Source organism: Macrotis lagotis, chromosome 4 (genome assembly GCF_037893015.1).
Source record: "Macrotis lagotis isolate mMagLag1 chromosome 4, bilby.v1.9.chrom.fasta, whole genome shotgun sequence".
NCBI classification, from domain to species: domain Eukaryota; kingdom Metazoa; phylum Chordata; class Mammalia; order Peramelemorphia; family Peramelidae; genus Macrotis; species Macrotis lagotis.
This window is the reverse complement of record NC_133661.1, coordinates 76189420-76214756: the sequence shown is the minus strand read 5'-3', so window position 1 is coordinate 76214756 and position 25337 is coordinate 76189420. Positions and strand designations below refer to the sequence as shown.

Here is a 25337-nt window from a genome sequence, read left to right as displayed (position 1 = left end):
GATATGTTCTTAAGTTTACTGTTTAGAGTCAGAAGTGAGGCAGGGGAGTATTCTATGCATGAAGAACACCTTGCAAGGAAGTAAGGGGATGTGATGGCCAAGGAATGATGTATTCAAAGAATAGTAAGCAAATAATTTTGGTGGAAAAAGAGATCATATAATGGAGTAATGTAAAAGCAAGTATGGAAAGATAAGTTAGAGCCAGATTTTTAATGATTTGAAATGCTGAGTATTCATTATATTTTATTCTGGAGTTAGTAAAAAGTCATTGTAGTTTCTTCAGTTGAGAAGAGTCCTGTGCTTTAGCAATAATAATTTGGCAAATACATGGAGATTGGAGTTGAAAGAAAAGAGATTGTAGACAGAATAACTGAACAGAAAGCTTTTTCAATACTGCAAGAGAAAGGTGATAAAGACTCAAATTATGGTTGTGGAGGGGGGTGAGTGAAGAGAGGTGTTAAGAAAGTCATATTAGCAAAACTTAGTAACAGACTGCGTATGGGGTAGTAAAAGATAAAGTTATCCTTGACTCCCTCTTTGTGATAGGTGACTGAAAAGGCAGAATTGCACTCTAAAGAAATAGAAAAGTTATAAGGATAGTGGGAAAGATGGGTACTTATTTAGTTTGGACATATTGGATATGAGATGTCTATGTGGCATCCACATAGAGATGCCTGGTAGGCATCTGGTGATACAGAGCTAGAACTAAGAAAGGAAAGATGAAGATTGGATATTTATATTTGGAAGACATTTTCATAAGATAGTTAAACCGATAGGAACTATTGCAATCATCAAAAGAGAATGGGGGCAGAGGCAAAAATGGGACAAGGATCTAGCAAAGACCAAAACAAAGTAGTCAGATAGAAATGAATAAAACCAGGAGAAAGTGCTAACATAAACTTTCAGGAAAGAGAGAATATCCAAAGAGGGGGTGTCAAAGATTGCAGGGGGATCAGGAGGAATGAAGACTCAGAAATGGCCAATGCTAAATTAAAAAGATTGTTGATATTCTCGAAGGGAGCAATATCAGTGAAGTGGCAATCTTGGAAGGTGGATGATGGTTAAGTTGTAGAAAGGATTCTTCTTCAGGTACAGGCTAGACTAGCCTTTAAGGTCCCTTCCAATTCTGAGATTCTGTGGGTTGTTATTACTAACTTACTCATTATCACCTCTGGATCTCGAAGCATGACTTTCTTGGTTTCCCCTTCAAGTCAAATTTTTTTCTGTTTCTGATTATTTTACCCCAGATGTACCTGCTGCATTTTTCCAAGCTGACTCTCATTTCCTTATTTCCTGTCCATATTTCTAACTTCTCCAGTCCCCCTGGATAATTTATCTATTGCACTAACATTTGCAGTTAGAGGAGTATGGACCTGCTCCTACTTACTCTTTGGGTTCCGGAAATGTCTCCAATCATTTTTCAATCACTTAGGGTCCAGAGAGAACCAAAACATGTTTTTCTGGGGAAATTTAATCCACATGTTTATGATTAATTTTTATGTAAGTCATTAAAATGGTGTTTCCAAGACATTTCATTTGGCAAATCTAACTCTCTCACCCCTTAAATCCCCTCTCAAATCTCATTTAAGATGATGGGGAGACCACTCTACTGAAGTGCTTGTCTAGTATGGAAGCAAACCTGGAGAGGCAGACATTGGAAATCTGATGTGTCATTCTGCCCACTTCTGTCCCCATTAGGGATGATGAAGAGCAGGCTGATGATGGACAAAAACCAGCTGGGCATTTTCACCTGGAAAGTGTTTGATTGAGGACTCTCTCTACACAATGCCCTTTTCAAAATGCAGTGCTAAGTCTTCCCTGGATGACTTTGCCATCTTTAGAAAAATCCCTCTTCATTCTGCACTGTGAACTGGACATTCTCCATGAAAGTGGAAAATACATTTTTGGTACGCATTATCAAGTCAAGTCAAGAAGCATTTATTAAAAGACTCATTACTAAGTGTTGGAGATAGCAAGAAAGACAAAGTCCCTGTTCTCAGAGTTCATAGTTCAAAGATGGGGTAGAGTGGAAGAGGAGACTAAACTCAAATAACTGTGGAAAACAATATCTCTGTGTGTGAGTATATGTGCACACGCATGTTGAGAAATACAATCAGAACTGCACTTTACCAAATGACGATCATTTTGATAGCTGCAAGAAGATTAATTAGGTTACTGTAATCACCCAATCTCAAGTTGATCTATATCTCACTTACTTTTTATAAACAGGAATACTAAAATACTACTGTTGTTATGGCTTTCAAGGAACTTTGTATGATTTTAAGATTTTTTTTAGGGTTTTCAAGGCAGACAGGCTTAAGTGGCTTGCCCAAGGCCACACAGCTAGGTAATTATTAAGTGTCTGAGGTCGGATTTGAACTCATGTACTCCTGACTCTAGGGCCAGTGCTTTATCCACTGTGCCACCTAGCTGCACCTGATTTTAACAGATTTTTAACCAATCAGGTACCTGATTGGAGCTTTCAGGTAGTATTCTACCCTGCCAAGTTAATTTCTTTGCCTAGGGCTGCATAGCAGGTTGATCATTGGGTGTCTGAGGCTGGATTTGGACCTGGGTGCTCTTGGTTCAAGGGCCAGTGCTCTGTCTGCCACCCAGCCACCCCTACTATTATTACTATTTTATTTTATGTCTTTTTTTTCTTTGAATGGCTTTTTCAGGGCAGTGGGCTTGGGGTGGCTTGCGTGTCACACAGTGGGGTGATTGTTGGGTGTATGGTGCTGGATATGGGCTCGGGTGCTCCTGGCTCCAGGGCTGGTGCTCCGTCCACTGCACCACCTGGCCATACCTACAATTATTACTATTATTTTTTTAAATTTAAATTTAAATTGTTTTCCTCTCCCCTTTATCGCTCAAGCAAGCCTATATTTTTTGGGGGGAGGAGTATTTTGTTTACTCTTAGACAAGAATATTTTATTAATGTGTATAAAAACATTATTTGTACAAAATGGGAATAAATATTAAATAAAAAATAAAAAATAAAAATGAATAATTAAAAAAGTAAACACTGTGTGATCTCATATTTTCTGTATCTTTAAGGTAATCATGATTGTAGAGATGTGATCTTTGGTAAGTGTAATATGCAAAAGGATACATATTCTTCTCACCTTTTCATCTTAGATGCCCTTGATGTCAATAAAGATTTTGCAAAAATGAATAAATAGATTTGAGTCAGTAATTATTATTTTCATAATCATCTTTTCTTTTTTTGGGGGGCACACTAACTAATGCCTTTGATTTTTTCAGGCACTTGGTATTTTCATTTTCTTTTTGAGATGTACTTCCTGAAAAGCATATCTTGTATTAAAAAAATGGTTTGACAATACTTCTGATTTTTAAAATATAATCCATCTCTTACCACCCCCCCTCTCTCTCCCACCTATTCAGTTGGATGGTACAGATCATGGACCACAGGTAGCACTTGTCCAATGTACATATTCTTATGGTTTAATTCTTAGCCAACTATTAGTCATAGATGATGTCAAACATATGCCTAACAATGAATTTATCATCTTCCTCCCTTATTGTGTTTCTCCTGATTTCACTCTTTCTGGCACAAAATGATTCTCCAGGTAATCCAGGTTTAGAAGATCAGACACCTTTGACTTCTTTATGATATCATTGCTGTGAGTCCTTCCTATATAAGTACTTATTGAGATCCATCCATGCCATCTTTGGTGACTTTTGTTCATGTTTCCCCACAAATTTTCTACATAGGAGTAATGGAACATACTAAACACCACCCTCTACTTCAGGAGATCTTAACCTGGGATTCTTGAACATTTAAAAATATTTTTCTAACTATTACAATGTAACTTGTTCCCATGGTAATCTTATGTATTTTATTTTGTGCATTTAAAAACCTTATAAAAAGAGGTCCATAAGCCAAATGACACTTTTATACAAAACTGTTAAGGAAACCCACTTTAGATCTTTTATTATGTCAATCATACTACTGTATTATTGGAATGGTCATTTTATCAAATTTCATATGATTGACAATTCTTTTCTGGCTGAATATATACAAATTGATGTTTTTAAGTTAAAACATCATGGTAACATGCCACGGACTATTTCTCTTGGTTATTTGCAATTTTAATTCCTTTGGAACAATGATTTTCCAAGATCTACAGCAATAAAGTATCATAGCGAATACCAATAAAATTGGCTTCTGCAGCAGCAAGCATTTATACAATTCCTCATGTGTTCTAGGAAAATTTTTAGTTTTAGACCCAACTGTCCAAGATACATATAGTGAAAAACTATCTCAACTACCTCATTACACACCTGAATGTAGGAAGATATTTTCTTAAATTTAAAAAAAATGAACTTAAACATTCACAAACACATACATTTCAATATACAAAGAAATAAGATCGCATTATGAAACTGGATAGCTCTTACCAAGCTATTACTTGATAATTTATTAAATTTAATATGATTGTAACAAAATTGTCTAGTTTGTGTTCCCTTCTGAGTCTCCTTTTTGTGCTTTTTTATGTATTCTTTTAATATTTCATTATCACTATACCACCAACTCCTACTTTTCAAATAAAAACTCTTCTTTATAACCAATCAGTATAGTTTAGCAAAAAATCAAACACATTGGTTATATCTGGAAATTCCTGTCTCTTTTAGTTTTTCTATTTCATTACCTCTCTGAAAAGAAATGACAAACAAGATTTATCATCAGTTTTCTGAATTGATAAATGGTCACTACAATGATCAGAATTCTTAAGTCATTCAAAGTTTTTTCCACTTAAATTTTGTTTACTTTGTAAATTGTTCTCTCGGTTCTGTTCATTTTAATCTATATTAGTTTTTTCAGATTTCCCTGAATCTGTCATAGTCATTTCTCATGGCAAAATTTAATACTTCATCAACTATTTGAAGCTTATTATGGCACATAAAGTGAAATATTTGTCTAATAATTTTGCTTTATTTTTGCAGTTTATGCAATAATCCACATTTAAAGCTTTAATTATAATTGAATTTATTTGTAAATTCACTTGGGTATGGGTTTTAGAGGAGGGGGAGTTCAATTTTTTTTTCTTAGATTGGGTTATTTATCATCTCTAATTTTTGTTCTGTTAATTTGGGCATTTTATATTTTTGTATTCATTTATCCCTATAAATTATCAATTTTGTTGACATACAATTTATTTCTAACAAATTTCTTTATTTGTTAATAATTCTGTTTAATTTTTGATTTTGGCAATTTGGTTTTTCTCTCTCTTCTCTAAAAATTAATATTTTATTTTATTATTCCCCTCTCTCCCTTCAAAAGCTTCTTAGTTTTATTCAGCAATCCAGTGCTCTTGTGGTTTTCTTTTTTTGAGGGGTTTTTCCAACTTTATTGCCTCTTTGATTTTTATTATTTATATTTTTGTGTTCAAGGTTTATTGGCTGATTGCCTTTCTAGAATTTTTATTTGTTTATTTTTTCTGTATGCTCATTTTGCTCATTCATTCATTTTATCTTTTGCAGGTGAAAGTATTTAGAGCTATAATTTTTTTATAAGGTCTACTTTGGCTATATATCAAAAGGTTTATATGCTGTCTTATTTATGTCACTTTCTTGTTTAAACCATTGATTGTTTCTATGAATTTGTTTCTTGACCCACATATTATTTAGGATTATATCATTTAATCTCCATTTAAGTTAGACTACTCTATTCAAATGTTCATTATTGTTCATAATTTTTACTGGGTTGTAATATTGAAAGGAAGAATATATTCAATATTTGTTGGTTTTTTAAAAAGATTTTTTTATGTATCACTCTATGACCAATTTTTGTAAACATGCCATGTAAAGGTGAAAAATATGGGTACTCCTTTCAAATAATACAAGGTCTTCATTCATCTTGTTTTTCCAGTATGCATGACTAAGCTGATCTCTCTACTTTTCTTTGTTCCAAACTTAAAAATACTTTAATATACAAAATAGATCACAAAAGAGAATATATATATATATGTATATAAAGCCATGAATCTATTTTATATATTGCTTGCTTTACAAAAATATAACAAATTCAACACATTCCATTCAAAATTGCATTTCTATACTTCCCTCTGAATTTCTTTCTATTCTCCTCTGTAAACTTTTAAAAATGTTTCAATGACTTTCTGTTTTCATTTGCACTACCATTGTTATCGTCTTCTCCCTAGACAATTAAAAATAGGGAAAAAATCCCTCATAACAAACAAACATGGTTAAGCCAGTTCTAAAACTGCATGTCTCTTTTTTGTACCTTAAATCTACCATCTCTCTGTCAGAAGATGGGTTAGTCATTTCTTTCATTGGTCTCCAAGTTTTCCAAAGTTACTTTTCTTTATAGTGTTGCTAGTGTATATAATGTTCTCCTTATTTTGCTCACATCTATTCATAATTTTAATACTATTTGAAATCACTCTTTCATTTTCTTAAAGTGAACCATTATCTGTTCACACAGGCATCAAGGTGCTCAGTGGATAGAGCACTGGCTTTAGAGTCAGGAGGACAAAAGTTTGAATCTGGCCTTAGCCATTTGATTCGTATTAGCTGTGTCACCTTAGTCATCCTGATTCATATCTGGCCACTGGACCCAGATGACTCCAGAGGAGTAAGTGAGACTGGTGACTTAGCACAGCGCCCCTATCCCCTAATCCAATTCATGTGCTTGTCATGACACCAGCTCCCTGATGTCATTATCTTCTTTGAAAATGAAGGACAAACATTATTTTCTGGTTTGCATAAGAGTGAGAGGTTCCTCTAATGCTGGCTCCCTTACCTCTTTCTTTTATGTTTGTACACTCTTCTTCTCATGGACCTCAATCCTAATTTCATTCCCTTGTAATCAAATTCCATCCAAGTCTAGTGTGCTGAATGTTCAGAAGTCGATGTGGAGGAAGAATTACCGAGGCAACCCTGTATACCTATTTAAGGGGGAAGAGTTGAACCAGATCTTCATGAAAGAGAGACACTGGATGGTTCTAGAGAAGCTTCAAGAAACAGAGAGACAGTTGGATAGAGGTTATCCCATGAAGGAGAGGAATAATGGTTGTGAGGCCTGCAGAAATAGTTCTTCAAAAATGTCATCTTATCTCCCCTAGAGACTTGAGAGACTTTTGAGTTGAGATTGGATCCTTTTTTTCCTGAAATGAGTTGATATCATCTCACTCCCTGCTAAAGTATTCATTCACACTTATGTATTCTTTGGCATGCATTTATGGGTATAGCTTCTCCAATTTATGTTGCCAATTTTGTTTGGATAAATGGGTTTACTCACTATTTCCCTTTTAATGGTATTTTGTGTAGCTAGAATTTGGTGGGACAAGCTATAGTGCTGTGCTAAGTGTAAACTAAGGGGTAATTACTCTCTTTTTTATGATCAGGGAAGTAGCTCTCCTTTTGAAACTATCAGACATTTACAACAGAGATGCTTAAGGGGAGAATAGAGAGGTTCAATACTTGTCTCAAAGAAAGAGGGAAAGAGTCTCTAGTCTCTTGGAATTCCAGGAATCTGATCATACTCCCCCCCCCCCCAACTGGCTTGTCAGTAGAAGCATGGCCTCTGACTCTTCTCTCTTACTATACTTACTATATTTGCTCATTGAATTTCTGGATCATTATTCTGTCTGATTTTTGAAGGAAAAGGTATGTGAGAGTTGGGCTATCTAATTTTGGCCATATTGGCCAGCAATTATATTGATTTTTTGAATGATAGAGAATCTTATGGAGGAATTGCTAAAGTGTTTATGAATCAATGTAATAATCATTGCATAATCTATGAAAAGGGGATCTGTATATATCAGTTATCAATAAGGATCTCTTTTTTTGTTTGATCTTTGCAAGATCCTCCATCCTCCATGATACTACTTATATTCAGCAGATTGTTGAACAAAGCTACTTCTGTAACTGCATATATAGGGTCATGCATAAACTATAAATGGTACTTAATTTAATTTTTCTAAGTATTTTATTTTCTAGATTTCTCAGTTGTCACTATTACTGAATAAATGAATAAATAAAGGCAAAGGCATTTTAAGTATGTACCATTTGCTAAATACTGTAAATACAGACAAATTACACAGTCCATGATTTCAAGGAGGTTATACACTAATGGAAAAGTAGACAGTAACTAGAGGAGAATTCAGCTGTGAACATGAATATGTAGTCTGTTGTGGAAAATTGTCTTGGGAAGCCTGTTGGCTCTAATTATATTTTCACTGAGGAATTACCTCATGTGTGATGGACCATTCTTAAATAGATTTTATAGCCATAAGACACTGAATATGGGTTGGTACTTGCTGATGGTGATGCTATCTCATTTACCTTTGGGGGGGTAATATCATTTTTCTATGGTCCTCTCTGTTGTTTTATAAGCTTATATTTTTGTTTTGATTCCTGAGTACATTAAAAATTGCTGATCCATTCATAGATTTCTTCCCTTTGTTTGTGGTCACAACCAGCCATGCTGCCAAACTTAATCTTAAGTTGGTTCTTGAGGCAGGAGAGTTCAAATGTAGTAGCTATATTCTTGCCACATATGACAGATTTCCATATCGATACTGGTAGATTAGTTAACATTCATTCCTTATTTATTGTTCATTTAGAAATACTTTCAGGTTGACCTAGTTTAAGTTAGCCATCATGCCAAACACTCTTTAAGCTAATCTTTTATTATTCATTTATAATTTTCACTTTCATTTAAAAATTATTAATATCTTTTGTTTTTTCATCATCTTCATTCAAAACATAACATTCCCTCTTCTTATACCTTTTATCACAAAGAATAAAAATTAAAAAGATGAGTTTCACAAAAATACATCAACTGAGTCAGAAAGAATATTTGATGTTCTGAACCTCTAGCTTCCACCTCTACAAAGATGCCTCCATAATATTTGTCAAATAAAATGCCCTTAAGCTATCTTGTCGCTATCTGGTAATGTCAATTGTTTGCTGGTTAAAGAGTTTCCTGAGGGCTCTTTGGGATGTCTCTAACTTTCTACAAATAGTGATAACTGCCACAGCTAACATCTCACTTTTTATTAATCTTTTTTAAATTTTTTATTTATTTAAGGCAATGGGGTTAAGTGACTCACCCAGGGTCACACAGTTGGTAATTGTTAAGTGTCTGAGGCTGGATTTGAACTCAGATCCTCCTGATTCCAGGGCTGGTGCTCTATCTACTTCCATCACCTAGTTGCCCCTCTCATTAATCTTGATTGACAGTTTATTTAAATAAATTAAGTTGTAATGTTGTAACTGTAAGCAATGTCTTCTCATTTTTATCCTTTATCTTAACTTGCTATTGACTGCTCTCTAACAAACTGATGTTTTAAATATACATATATACATATGTATGTACATATGTATTAAAGTTATCAGTGGAATCACTCTGTGTGTGTGTACATGCATATATCTAAATATGAACCTGTGATGATTCCTTCATTTTCTATATGGTAAGATAGAGTAATTTCGATTTTTTTGATATTTGGTATTTACTGTGTCTAATGCCTTCTTATTCTCCCATGAAAAACTGGGTGTGAAATGTATGTGTGTAATCTACAATAGTAGATTTTTTTGTTTCTTTGTCTCAAACCACATTTTCCAACATTTTCCCACCAAATTTGCCCACCTTTGCACTGAATCACTAATTTTACTCACAATGTTCTCCTTGCCTGGGATGACCTTCATAATCTACTAAGATTATATAAACCTCATCTAGTCTTTAAAGATGTAACTCAAATATCATCTTCTTAATGAAATTTCTTAAGTAAAACGTATCAGACCCCAGTACTCTCTCTCTCCTTTCTAATAAATTTATATAACACTGATTTTCTCTAACATTTATTTTGTACTTAATTCTTGAGAAAAGGATTAATATTCTTATTCTGTGTTAGCTGTACTTACTGAACATCTTATTGATGATGTTATTTGTGCTTATTGGTCATCCAAATATGTATGCATATACTTACACACATAGAGAGAATCACACTATAAGAATGAAGTACTATGATATAATTGAAAGAGCACTGATCCAATGTTGGAAGGGATGTGCAAAGTCTGGGACACTAAGACACTGTTGGTGGAGCTATGAACTCATCCAACCTTTCTGGAGAGCAATTTGAAATTATACCCAAAGGGTAATAAAAAATGTGCATACCCTTTGATCTAGCAATACCACTACTGGGTCTATACCCTGAAGAGATCATGAAAAAGGTAAAAACATCACTTGTACAAAAATAACCATAGCAGCCCTGTTTGTGGTGGAAATTGAGTGAATGTCCAACAACTGGGGAATGGCTGAACAAATTGTGGTATGTGTACATTATGGGCCACTATTCTTCTATTAGAAACCAGGAGGGATGGGAATTCAGAGAAGCCTGGAAGGATTTGCATGAACTGATGCTGAGGGAGATGAGCAGAACCAGAAAAACATTGTACAACACATCAAGAACATAGGGTTGGTGATCGGTCTTTTTTTTTTAGTTTTTTTTTTTTTTTGGTAAGGCAAATGGGGTTAAGTGGCTTGCCCAAATCCACACAGCTAGGTAATTATTAAGTGTCTGAGACCAGTTTTGAACCCAGGTACTCCTGACTCCAGGGCCGGTGCTTTATCCATTGTGCCACCTAGCCACCCCGATGATTAGTCTTAATGGACTTGCTCATTTCATCAGTGCAACAATCAGGAATAATTTGGGGGTATCACTGATGGAGAATACTGTCTGTATCCAGAGAAAGAACTGTGGAGTGTGAACAAAGACAAAAGACTATTACCTCTAATTTAAAAAAAAAACACATTATCTTATTATGTAATTTTGCTATCTCTTATACTTTATTTTTTCCTTAAGGATATGATTTCTCTCTCATCACATTCAATTTGGATCAAGGTATAGCATGGAACCGATGTAAAGACTATCACTGCCTTCTGTGGGGGGAGGGAAGCAACAGTAAGGGGAAAATTGTAAAATTAAAAAAATAAATTAAAAAAAAGAAAGAGCACAGATCTTAGAGGCAGTATCCTGAATTTGAGTCTTAGGTATGCTATGTATTGTATGACTTTGGCCAAATTATTTGACTTCTTTTGGAGTTCAGTTTTTCCATTTGTGAAATAAAGGGCTTACAATCAAGAAGTTTTATAGTCCTTTCGAAGTGTAAGATTTGGTGATCCACTTGTTCACAACCTGAGGCAGATTACACATAAGAGTAGATTTAGGAATAAAAGACTGAATGCTAGAAAAACTTGTCATGGTTCTACTAACCAGCTATTCAATACTGAGGAAATGACAGTACCTTTTGGTGCCTTAGTTTACTTAGTAAATGCAAGGTCTAGACAATATATTCCCTAAAGTTCCTTCTAGTTCAGATATTCTATGATCCTAAATCCTACATAAGTCAAAGAGACTTCAGACTAGAAAAGAAAAGACAATGATGCAAATTGAGGATTACTGAATGAGGAAGAGGTACCTACTTGTAGACTGTTCGTATTTTTAAAAGTTTTGCTCTAAATAACATATGTCTTAAATATGTTTTTAGTTATTTTTAATAGAGAATTCTCTTTTTTACAGAGAAATTAATGATTGAGTAGAAAAATATACTGTGTTTGCGGGATTTATCTGCTCACAAACATGGGAATCCTGGCTATTTAAACCATAAAATTCAAGTAATTATCATTTACCAGGTTGCAGTTTACTTGAATTGTAAGCACAACACCTAATAAAAACAATTTTTGGACTGTTAGCCTTGTAAAAATCACTATAATAGATCCTTCATTATCCTTCACTACACTTAAGGGCATATGTTACTTTCAAAACAAATGGTAAAGTTGTTATAATACATTTTGGTTTTGCTTACAGGTTTGATCTGGATCACTGATATATGAAGATTATTTCTGTGATCTTGGATATAGTTAAATTAAAATTAACCATTTCCAATTAATTTAAAAAAAAATGAAAAACCTTATAGAAGTCATTCGTCAACTTGGCAAAGTGGAAATATGAGGCACTGTTGAACCATATAAGAGCTTCCAAATGAGGCTTGAATTGAACTGAATGCAACAAGGATATTAGGCATATTCTAGTTTATGGTGCATTATGCTGGGGTACAAGGCATGCCAAAGGCAAGAATAAAAGTATTCACCCTCAAAATAATTATATTGTATTGGGAGGAAACAGCACCTCTATAGAAAATAACATATAAAATTATATGAAATAATTTACAAGACAATGGTATGAGCCATTATGGGCATCAACATCAATTTTCTGTAGAAAGAGTGCTTGAAATCACTTGGAAGGTGACCAGGGCTCCTGAGGCAGAGGATAAAGAGATTATCCCAGACTAAGAAGATGGTTTGGGAAAAGATCCTTGGATGGGTGCTTGCCTGCAGGCTCTGGGGAACAGGAAGTAGACCCATTGGCTGGAATTAGCATCAGTAAAGGACAGTTCTGAACAGGAGGAAAGGAAGCTGGAACCCTGGGGTGATGAGAGGGGAGCTTCTACCGATCCCAGAGGTTAAGAGGCTCACAGGATTTCTTGAGAAGGGCTGTGGAATGGGTAAACCCATGCTTTAAACTTGGCAGCTATAAGGAGAAGAGATTGGAAAGGAGAGAATCTGGAGGTTAGGAACCTGGTTTGGACACTGAGACTTGTTAAAAGGAGATGAGGGCCTGATGACCTGGGGCTAATTAATCTCAACAGGAGGCTCAAAAATGTTTTGTCACAGAGGAACAATTTATGATATTTGAAAGCTATGGAATACTATTGTTCTATAAGAAACCATGGATGGTTGGACCCTTAGAGAAGCATGGGAAGAATTACAGGAACTTATGCTGAGTGAAGGGAGCAGAACCAAGAGAACAATGTACACATGTACACAATAATAACATTGTGAGTTGATTAACTTGATGGATGCAGCTCCTCTCAGCAGTTCAGGGAGCCAGGACAACCCTGAGAGACCTGTTATGAAAAATGCCATTCACATCCAGACAAACAAAACAAAACAAAACAAACAAAATGAAAAAAAACCTACAGAATTTTCATTAAAAAAATTCTCTTATGTTTTTCCTTCCTATCACAGGTTTTTTTTCATTTCCTTTAGTCTCTAACTCCTCATAGAGAAAATGAGTAATATGTAAACATGCTAAACACAAATGTACATGTATAATGTTCACTAGATTGTTCATTGCTGAGGTGAGGGGAATGGGAAGGAGGATGGAAGGAAATCAGGTAACTTATAAACATGTGTGTTGATGAATTTTGAAAAACTTTCATAACATGTAATTGAAAAAATAAAATAAAATATCAATAATAAAAAAAACAAAGAATGCCTTGTCATTGGCAGGGTAATATGTCACATCATGGTTTCTTAGTGTCTGTTGGATTATTTAAGAACAGCAAATGACAGTGTTAAAAGTGTTACTATAAAATCATTTTTGCCTTAATTTTCACCAAGAAGTCTTATAGTATATTCCCTATATTTCAGCCAAATATATTTTTTAGCTTTTCTTTAATTGCTCAACAATTAATCCTTTTTAAGTGTAAAAAAGCTCTGATTTCTCTTTATACTCAATTTTCTTACCATCTCAGAATCTTTAAGGTCCCATTCTTTCCTTTCATATAAACTTTCTTCATTGTCACCCACAGAAGGGATATCTAATGAGAATCCTCAGGGCACTTTGGTTTTACTTCTTGCATGATTTTAAAATTCATCCCACCTTATTTGTGTTATTATTTAAATGTATGTGTTTGAGCTCTTCTATGGGATAATAAGCTCCTTGAAAGTAGAGACCATCTTGTAATCCCTTTTGCCCACCATGCTTTCTTGGGCAAAGTGTATGTTTAAAACATATTTTTTAAGTGCAGTATGGGGCAGTGGAAATAGATTTGGATTTGGACCCGATGACAGGTTTGAATCCTGGCTCTGCTACTTACTACCTATGTGACCTTGGGCAAATTATTTGCCTTCTTTGGGCTCCAATTTCTTGAACTGCAAAATGAAGTAGAATAGAACATTTCTGAGGTTCCTCTAACTCCAAATCTGCCCTTTGGTGAATAGAGGGATATGGAAACCTCAAATAAGTTTTGATGGACTATGACCCTAAAAATGAGCTCTAGTGGCACAGAAGAGATTTATATCTGGGATAAAGCATGAAATTCCCCTGGTGTCCATTGAGGAACAACTAGTTTGAGATGCAGTGATAGAGTCTCCAGCTGAAGCAGTGTTTTTTTCAGCAGCCAGCTGACTCCCACAAAGAACATTTGTGGAAAAGGAGAGGATTCTGTTTCACATCACAGCTACTCTTAACAGGCACACTTGGCTCCCTTTAGTTTCCTGATCCCTCCCACGGGAAAGAAAGTCAAAGATGGGCACTTACATCTCAAACAGGTTAGAGTCTGCCTCTGTGGAGCTTTAACCCATGGTCTAAAGCTCTGTAATTCTTTCACTTAAAAACATGCGGGGTGAGGCCATGTAATGACTACAAAAGTCTCGTCCTTACTTTTGTAACCCATTTCTCTTCTTCATTGGCCCAAGCCAGTGGATCATATAAGCTTCCATTTTGTTATTTCCATCTATATGTTCTAACATCCTGCAATTTTCTATAATCCCTTATAATTTTCAAAGAACACTGACACATTTTTCTCATTTTATTTTCACCACAATCTTATTTAGTAGGCATGGTTTTCTAGATTAGAAGTTCAGAGTAATAGAGTACTTCAGTATTGGAAGGGACCCTTGAGTCATTTTATACAATCTTCATTTTACAGGTAAAGCAACAGAGGCTCAGAGATAAAAGACTTAGAGTTAGTTTACAGCATAGCCTCCCATCTTCTGGTCAAATTCTTTTCAGTTACTCCATGTTGCCATCTGAAAATGTGTCTCCTTTCATTTGGGAAAATAACACTGCTGACTCCCCACCAACAAGACATGTGCTCAGAGATGTTTTTTTTTTTTCCCCCAGGAGCAGGGAAAGATTTCTGATGCTTCTTTCATGCTATCTTTGAAACCAATGGCACCATGTGCTTTGCACTAGGACAGCGGCCTGTGGCTGGAATGAAGTGATGCTGACTGACTCACAAAAAACAGATCTTTATCAGAGAAATTTAAGAAACACAACCATGGAACTTGAGCCCCATCTTCATTAGGACCATACACTGACTGACTGAGCCAGCTATCTTAAGATACATTTTCTTTTTTCCTGTTGTAACCTGATATATCTTGTTGCATTAAAAAAATTATTCTGAACTTTAAAAATATCAACTATGCTATTTCCCCAGAAACCAACAACCTCTACTACATAGTTTTTTATAGTTCAAATTGAACATTGTAGTTATAACACTGTCCTTTCTATTTGTGTCTCTTCCTGAATTGTCTTTTGCTCTATTTTGTGTAATGTCTTAAATTCTAAATGTTCTTATATTTTATTTATTTTAGTGTCACTGTCATTACCCTTTTGCCCCCCAAACTTCTCACCTTTTCCCCCCAAGAGAAGTCTTTATTTTAAACACATAAAACTTTAGTCACATAAAACAGAGGTAAACATTGACTATCTAAAAAAAATATGAATCAATCTGCACTTATAGCTTACTACATTTCTTACAAGAGATGGGAAATAGAATTGATCATTTTTCTGGAGTCAAAATTGATTATTTGTTGCATTGATCATAGCTCTTAAATTGTGACCACTAGTTTTCCTTTGAAGTATTGTTGCAATTGTATAAATTGTTTTCCTAGTTCTGCTTATATCACTCTAAATCATTTCATAAAAGAACCCCCAGATTTTTCTAAATTTTTTTCTCAATTTCTTACAGCACAATAATATTCTATTCATATGTATATACATAATTGTTTAGCTATTCTGTAACTGATGGCATTTCCTTTGTTTTCATTTTTTTCTACAACAAAAATGCTTCCATAAGAGTATGCAAATGTGTGTATACATGTGCACACAGATCAACCAACAAATAAATAATCCTCTCTTTCTTTAAGATATAATATTGGTGGAGATATTACTGAATAAAAGATCCTGCAGAATTTAGGGACTAATTGGGTATGCTTCCTTATTGCATTCTGGAATAACTAGACCACTTAATAGCTCTATCAGCAATAAATGAGAGACTAATTCTTGCAAATGTTCACCAACTGTCATTTTCCCTTTTTGTCATTTCTATTTATCTAATGGGAGTAAAATAGAAACTCAGGGTTGTTCTAATATGCATTTCTCTTATGATTGTTTAGTGATAGGACAGATTTTTTTTAATTTGTTATTGACTGACTACATTTCTTCTTTTTCAAAACTGCCTGTTTTATTTTTTCATATGATTTATCTTGAAAAAACAGTCTTTATCAGAGAAAGTTAAGAAATATTTTTCCTAATTAACTATTTTCCTTCTAATATTAACTGTATTGATTGTGTTTGTGCAGGTTTTTTTGGTCTTCCAATTTTAGGTAATTAATATTATCTAATTTATCCTTTAGGATGTTTCTTATTTGTTCAAGCCTTCCCATATTCATAGCTGTGAAAAGTATCTTCTTCTTTGATCCTCTGATTTTGCTTATGATATTTCCTTTATATTTAGGTCATAAAACTAATTATCTCAACATCATCCCCCCAGTTTTCCCAAATGTTTTGTCAAATAATAAGTCCATACTCTGTGGTTAGAATTTTAGATTTATTGAGAACTTGTGCTACTATGTTTAATTGTTTCTGGGTTTTGTGAACCAAATTTGTTCTTTTGATCAGTGTCTTTGTAAAATACTTTCAATTATTATTGCATTGTATTATCACAAAATTTGAGGTTTGCTAGTCTTCCTTTCTACTTTTATCTATTATTTCCTCTTATCTTTCATTACTGGTCTTTTATTCTTTTTTTAAATTTATGTTTATTTAGCATATGTACACATCAAGGAAAATTCACTGTCTGATCCTGTCCAGCAAAGAGGGCTTACTCTCCATAGTAATCCTGTCAGTCACAGCTGCGGGATGGTGGAGAGGTAAAATGAGCTTCTAGGTGGGCCATGGTCCTACAAACATTAACATTAGAATAAGCATGCATCATGGCCAAAGGTCTGCTTGACACTCTCAAAATAGTACCACTGTCATCCCTGTCTTTTGACATTTTATTTTTGCAGATGAATTTTGCTGCTGTTTTTCCTAACACTGAAAAGTAAACTTCTCATAGCCTGGTAGGTGCAGCACTCAATATGATAAACAAGTAAAGTGGCATCATAATTTTTATTATATGGGCATAGTCAAAACAAAAAATTAATTTCAGCAATTATTTAAGTATATCTTTATTTCTATAAAATATTCTGTAATTTTAACTTTATCATTATTGTATATCTTGATTACTGAACTCATAGATATTTTATACATTATATCTTTTTTGGATGAGATTTTTTGATATTTTTTTGTTTTGTGTATAATTTTCAGAAGGATTCATTATTTTATGCTTATTTTATATTCCACTTCTTTATTGAAGTCATTTTCATTAATGTTTTAGTTGAAGCTCTAGGATTCTTTAAGTCAGTGATCCTTAAAATTTTCCACAGTGGTAAAACCCTTCAATTTAAGGAAAACTTTGACAACCATTTAAATAAAATCCTCCACAATGATTAACACCAATTACCCAACTATATAAAGTTCATTTTTTAAAAAGTGAGGAGCTTCAGGGTTTCATGCTATGCCGATTTAGCTTACTATTTTACCTAGTATTTCTAGAAAAGTATAAGAAAAATTGATGACAATGGACATCGTTGCTTTACTCCTGAGCTTACGGAAAGGGCTTTTAACATTTTTCTATTATAGATAATGCTAACTTCTTTCTTTCAGATGGGTATACTATATCATTTCAAAGCCAATTTATTTCTAATTTTACATTTTTTAAAGCATAAAAATTTATTTTGACCACAACTTCTTTCTGAATGCAGTGATATAATCATGCTAATTTTACCACTTTGTTATTATTACATTTAGAATTTTAATTCCTGGTATAAATCAAAAATGGTTAACATGATATAATTCTTTAAATATTTTGTTATTTTTTGGAGTAATATACATTATAAATATTGACAGATAGTTTTTTTTTATTAGTCCTCCTCCCTCTTCACCCCCCACCCCATCCAAGATAGATTTCAGGAGCTCCATGACCTTAGATAGGAAACAAGGGCAAAAAGACCCTAAACATTTAATCTTTATTTCAGTATGAACATAAAATACTTCATAATACTATGAATTTAATTCATTCATTCATTTTAAAATTATTCTGTGAAGAAGTCCCTAGTAATTACCAGACAACCCTTGAGATCCATGACACACAAAAAAATTATAACTTCCTTTTATTGACTTCTTCAATTTCTTTTTTCTGAGATTGTGTCCTTTAAATTCTCTCATACTTTTTCTTTTAATCCAGGCATTTTATATTTTTCTAAACATTTATCCATTTAATTTAATTTATCAATTTTATTGGGATATTATTAGATAAAAGACTTTCTAAGAGTTGCCTTTATTCTTCATTGGTTATGAATTATTCACTTCTTATTGGCCAATTGGTTATCCTCTTTGCTTTAAAAAATATGATTAGCTAATGGTTTCAAAAAACCATCCTAGATTTACTTTACAACAGTTTTTGCTTTCACATTGATTTAACTTTTCTTTGATTTGGGGGTAAGCTTTATTTTCTGTTTGGTTGGATCTTTTATTTGTATTTTTCTAATTTGCTTAGATTCATGCCCATTTCATTGATTTGTTCTATTTCTCTTTTTTGTCGATAAAAGTGTTTTGAAATAATTTTTTTTTTTTTTTTACTAAAGAGTGCTTTGGCTGCATCCTCCAAGTTTTGACATACACAATGTTTCAGCATCGCCATTTCCTTTACTTGTTTCTATGATATATTATTTGACTCACCAATTCTTTTGGAATCTAATTTCCATTTAAATGTGAATAATGTCTTTAGATACCTTTTTATGATAACTTTCATTAGATTACGGTCAGTAAATGATATGTTTAATACTTATGCTTTTCTGCATTTGTTTACAAGATAATTTGTAAAGGTGCTGTGCACACATGAAAATGTGCATATTGCTTTTTTTTTAAACTCATCCATCTGACATTTTCACTGACTAACCTTATGGCTAGAATACTCTCCCTTCTCCTCTCTGCATCCTAATTTCCATGGCTTTCTTCAAGTCATAGTTAAAATTCTATTTTCTATGAAATTTATCAGAATCTCTCTTATCACTAGAGGATTTTCTCTAGTGATAATCTCCAGTTTATCTTCATGTAAGTTGCACATTGCTTCTCCCATTTAATAGTGAGTTCTCCAAGAGCAGGGCTTGTCTTTGGTCTTTCTTTGTGTTCCCATCACTTAGCACATATACATAATAAATGCTTACTAACAATAATACCACGTATACCTTGTTCATGTCCTTAACTTCTTTCTCATTTATCAATGTTAATTTTGCTTTAGTTTGAAAAGCACACCATGAAGCCCCAGGTACTACATATAGCATTTCCGTATATTTCTCCTTTTGATTCAACTAGTTTTTCCTTCAGGTATAGCTGCCTTATGTCTTTATTAAGTACTAATGCTATTTATTCTAACATCCTTGTTTATCTCTCCTAACCATATCTATTTTTATTGTGGCTGAGTTTGAGATGATTTTTTTTGTCTTTGTTGTTTTGAAGGTACTTATTACAATAAATTCTGCTCTACCTCCTCATTTTAACTTTGTTTATATTTCTGTATCTTAAGTGTATTTCTTGTAAACAATGGATCTCATAATCCATTTCTGGATTTCATAATCCATTATGCTTCTCTTTTCTTTCTTAAGTATGTTCTTTTATCATAGCTAAGCATATTCGTTGTTATACTTAATAATAATAATAATAATAATAATAATAAAAATAAAATTTTTAAAAATGAAAATAATAAAATTCCTTCCATAATATCTTAAAATTTTCCTTTCTTCTCTCCTCCTACTCCCTCAAAAAATTTACAAAGAAGGAAGGGGTACATAAAGAGAAAGAATCTGATCAACACTGGTAATTAATGAGTGAAATGACCTGTTCCTATTCCTATACCCCTAATTTTTTCCAAGCCTAGATATCTATAAGATATTATAATATATACATACATATATATATATATATATATATATATATATATATATATATATATATATATATATGATTCATAGTGTCCTCTTTAGGATAAACAGTGAGAAGCTGAAATTTGTTTTGCTTATATCTATTTCTTTCTTGACTCCACTATCACTCTTAACTCTCCTTCCTGTTTCCCTATCTTCATCTATTGCCTTGTAGAAACACACACACACATATATATATATATATAAATAAGTAAAAATATACATTATATATTTACTTTTAGAGGTGTATATACATACATATGTGTATATATGTGTATTTGTATGTTCAGTTTTCCCTGATCTAATTCTGCTAAGACTAAAGATTAAAAACTAAGACTAAAGAACATGAGATGTCCACTTCTAACCATTCCTCAGTATTTGTAATGCTTCTTGGCCATCCCACATATGCATGATGATAAGTTCTTTTCCCTTTTGTACTTTTTTCTTATCCTTGCTCCATCTGAAGTCTGTTTCAGACTTTAAAGGGTGACTGTGCGGGAAAGTGCAATTCCTCTATGACCTTTCCTGGTGCCATGAATATCCTTAAACAAAAGTGGTTAGAGTTCATGTTAATAAAGCCAAAGTCACCATTCAGTTCCTGGATAGAATAACCTGTTTCATTCTATCACATGGCCATAATTCATATTGATGATTTATACTCAAAAACTTAGACAAGACTCTATAAAGCATCTCATCTAACATTAAAGGGAAACTGAGACACAGAGAGGTGATGTGATTTGCCCAGAGCAAATTTGGCATTTCAGAATTAAATTGAAATCTCCTAAAAATTTCACTATGTCAGGGGGCCACTATGATGCAATCCCAGTCATTTCTTAGATAAACTATTATCAACTGAGGATAGTAGGTAAGAGACAATATAAGTGAGCAGATGTAAGTTTTGTTCTGGAAAAAAATAACTCAGATCTTACGGCTGCCCCCTAGTGGTACGTTGGTATCTTGTCCACAAGATAGTATATTAGCAAGATACATGCAATTTTCAATCTATACTTTTCACTGATTTGGGCCTTTTAAAATCAAATACCTGAACATTCTGAAAAAGACAGAAAATTAGCTTAAAGACTATCAGTGTTATTTTCCATGAGAATAGTTCTTTAAAAGTCCATGAAATAAAAAATCAATTTTTATATTCTACTTCTTAATATCAACAATTGAATTTCAAAGTACCTTTTTCTATTTTGATACAATATAAATTAGAAGAGACCTTAATTCCAAGAATCACTTTTGCTTAAACTAAGTGTAGACTTTTCAAGGTAACCTATACAAAAGTTACATGCAGAAAAATTTTGGAAATGGCAACTTTTTAAGAGTTCTTATTTATTGAGATGCAGTTTAATGGTTGGCTATAAGTCAGTTTTTTTGAGACAATGCTAAAAATTAGTATATTAAATTGAAATGGGTCAAAGTAATTCTCCTAGAAAAATGCTCAAAAGCTGTGAGGGCTGAGCCGTATGTAAGAAAATGGTGAATCTACTTGAGCTACAAATATTTTCTTTTCTAATTCGACTCCATGATCAACTGGTTAGGCATGGAGATTAAAATATCATTCTATTCAATGGTCCAGTGAAGGCAGAAGTGGAAAGAGGGCAATGTTGGGAACTAAGTGATAAAGAATTAAGTTCTTGGTATAATAGGACTTAAAAATTAGAAGATGCCTTAGAGATCATCTAGTCCAACTTCTTTTGTATAAAGGGAAACTGCAGCCCAGCAAGATTTACTAGGATGATTTCTTCTAGGAAAGGCATTGCCCTGATCTTCAGGCTATCTGGTCTATTAGCCTCAACGTAATAAGAGATATGATACCTCTGAGATCATTTCCCCCATAGAACACAAAAAAGTGGATTCAGTGCACTTACTGACTCCAAATTAAAGACATATAAAATAGGTTTCTTTATCTTAGAAAAAATATTACTGCTTTCAAGTATTTATACTTTTTTAAGTCTAGAGGGTAGAATTAGCAATGGACAGAAGTTCTAGGTCAACAGATATAAGGTCTATTATATAAAGATAGGCTTCTTTATTGCTTCATAAGGGTGAGTTTCTATCCCTGGAGATGTTCAAGTAGAGACTGAATGATGGTCTAAGGAGATCTTTTTCTATGAGGCAGGGATTGGGAATGTGGCCTCTAGGATTGTCATTCCAACCCAGAATTATGTGATCCTATGCTTCTAAGCCATAGGATTGCTAAATATATAATATGAAGAAAATAGGACGTATAGATGCCTCTATAAACTTTTTTCTAGGACTAATTTTTCTTTTAAAGGATCATCTTTCAAAATTATTTTTATTCAAATTAGTATAATCAGGAGGTTAGAACTTTAAATAGAAGGAAAAAAGATGATTGGGATATATTGTAGACTAATTAACTCCTCAAGACTACGTCTTTCATGTAAACTTTATTAACATACCTGAAAAACAGAACAGAAAAATAACATTATAGCTCAAAACTATGGTATCTTTCAATAGAGGGCCACTGAATTAATATACAAGGACCAGGGCAAAAACAGCTGATAAAAATATGCGATGAAAAATCCCAATTCACTGAATCCCTATACCCTTAACAAACTCTCTTGAAGATTTAATCACAATGTAAAATCCACAAGTTTTTATTGACAGTATTGGATTATCAAATGCATAACTCTCTAAAGGGGTAATCATTCTATTTCCCTGTTCTCCATTACAGATTCCAAGAGTCTTCTGGCAGTTTCTGTGGAAACTGTGCCCTGGTTTAGCCTTGTAAATTCCTTCCAGAGGAGATACAGGACCTATTCTTTAGTCTGCCAAGTTTTGTGCTTACAAGGTGTAGAATTTATTAGAGAAAGAAAAAGATGAAAAGATAACCTAATACTTTTTAAAGTGCTTTTAAATAAGATTTCTTTATTAAGTGGGGTATTTTCAGAAGTAGAGCTACTTAGTTCTTTTAAGACTTATAGCTAAATAGATGGGCTCTGTTAAGCATCTTACAGCCAGGAACATTGGAGATGTGGGTAATATCCTTTGTGGTTATATGATGAACCTCAGGAATAAAGCTCTCCTCCTAGTTCTTCATCATGATGCAATGGAAAAAGCCCTAGATCTGGAGTCAGATGTTCCCAGCTTGAATGCTTACAAAATGGGCAAGTTTTAACCTCTTTGGGTCATCTGTAAAATGAAGATAATAACACTAGCACTACCTATTTCACAAAGTAATTTTGGGGATAGCTCTTTTATCAATTATATTACACAGAGAATGTGAGTGATTGCTTTCATTACATTCAATAGCAACACATTTTAGGGCAATAATCTTGAATGGAGTCAAACTATGAGAATGTAAAGGGTTCAGAATCAATACAAGTAGGCAATTATGGATGCCAAGAGAAGGCACAGATGCCAAATTTATCTAGTTTAGGATATTCAGTCTTGGAAATGCCTCTGTTCAGCCTCCAATTCAGTTTAATTTTGGTTGAAGTTTTCCATCTCTGGCTCAGCAAGAATATCTACACCTATTCTTTCTTTACTTTCACCCTACTTTTCTCTTTGCTGGTTTTAGATCGGAGGTACCCTCTGATTCTTGTTCTAATGATGCTTCATTGCCCTATAATAAAAATAATAACCATTTCTTTTTATTGAATGATTTTTATCTTCAAAGTGCTTTATTACTCAGGATAATGGTAAGGTTAATGAACGTTTTGTAAAGTGCCTTAAGGTTTGCAAAGTACTTTACATTTCATTTGATCCTCACAAGAGCCCTGTTTTTCTATCCATATTTTACAGATGAGAAAACCAAGGCCAAGAAATGCTAAATGACTTACTTAGGGTCATATAGCCCAGTTTTTTATAGCTCAGACACTCAGTATCTGAGGCAGGATTCAAACTTAGATTTCATGACTCCAAGCCAATGTTCTAATCACTATATGTCACTGGGCCCCTCAAATTCCAGAGTTAAAACTTCAGTTCTTTAAGGTCATCTAGGCCAGTGGTGTCAAACTCAAATTGAAATGGAGGAAACCAATCCTTATATAATAATCCTGGTGGGCCATATTCTGACTTAGTTTAAAAATGTATTATGATTTATGTTTGGTTGTATTTTGTTGAATATTTTCCAATTACATTTTGATCTGGTTTGGGCCACATTCGAGAATGTTGTAGGCTGCCTGTTTGATATCTCTGATCTAGCTTACACCCTATTTTGTAGATGAAGAAACTGAGGTCAAGGGAGAGTAAGTTACATGCCCAGGATCACATAGATAGTAGGTGGCAGATGTAGGAATCAAATCCAGGTTCTCTGGTTCCAAGCCCAGGTTTCTTTTCATTCTTCAAGAGTTTCCACAAGTTATTACTTTGTTTTCATTTTATACATTTTTTGGTTCTAAAGAAGGCCACGATACTAAACTGATATACACTCTTTTCTGTGTATTCCCCTGCCACTCTGAGGTTAAGAGGGATATACTTACTAGAAATATGACAATGATGGTGGCCTGATTGTGAGTGTCTACAATAGCTAAACAAGTTATTTACTGAAGATCTTATTAATGGGTTCTAGCTATGCCATACATCTAATTTAAGAGTGATAATGACAGTGCGCATGCACACACACACACACACACATACACACATACATACAGAAATACACATATGCATAGAGGCACATACAATTTCATGTTTATGCTGTCCAGAAAAAGGGTGATTGCTCGGCAAAGACATTTGGGGGAGATGGGCAATTTGATTCAGATCGGGTTTAGAATAACATTAAGGTAAAAGCATTACAATATAGGCCTAGAATAAGTTTCCTGGACAAGTTGGATTTAATTAATGTGTGGACAAATGTGTTTTTAGTTACTCCATATAACTACTGTATTCTTCTTCTTCTTAGATTCCCCTCAATAGGACTGTGTTCCATAGATATGCCTTCACTATCAATTCATGGGTCAATAGCTGACTGTAACTGGACTGATCTCCTCTCTAAGAAAGGGATCCATAGTGTCTCTGATTTTGGCTAACACTGTCCCATCTGCTTTCAACATGTTGCATTTGACATTAACTAATGTATCCTATTAGCATTAAAAAAAACAATCTGGAAAAATTCATTTTCAAGTAGAATTCAAACAGGCCACCAGGAGAAGTATATTTTAAAATTCTTTTTTTAATTTTGTGATGAAGCCAAAAGTCAAAACGGGTGAAAAGAACAGAAGAC

The 25337-nt window shown here is 33.6% G+C and overlaps 1 protein-coding gene across 1 annotated transcript in view; it reads right to left on the bottom strand.

Moving 5' to 3' along the window:
* Nucleotides 1-25337, bottom strand: part of HPSE2 (heparanase 2 (inactive)) — a 740263-nt gene that overhangs the window by 152743 nt on the left and 562183 nt on the right. The gene's annotated exons all lie outside the window — the stretch shown is intronic.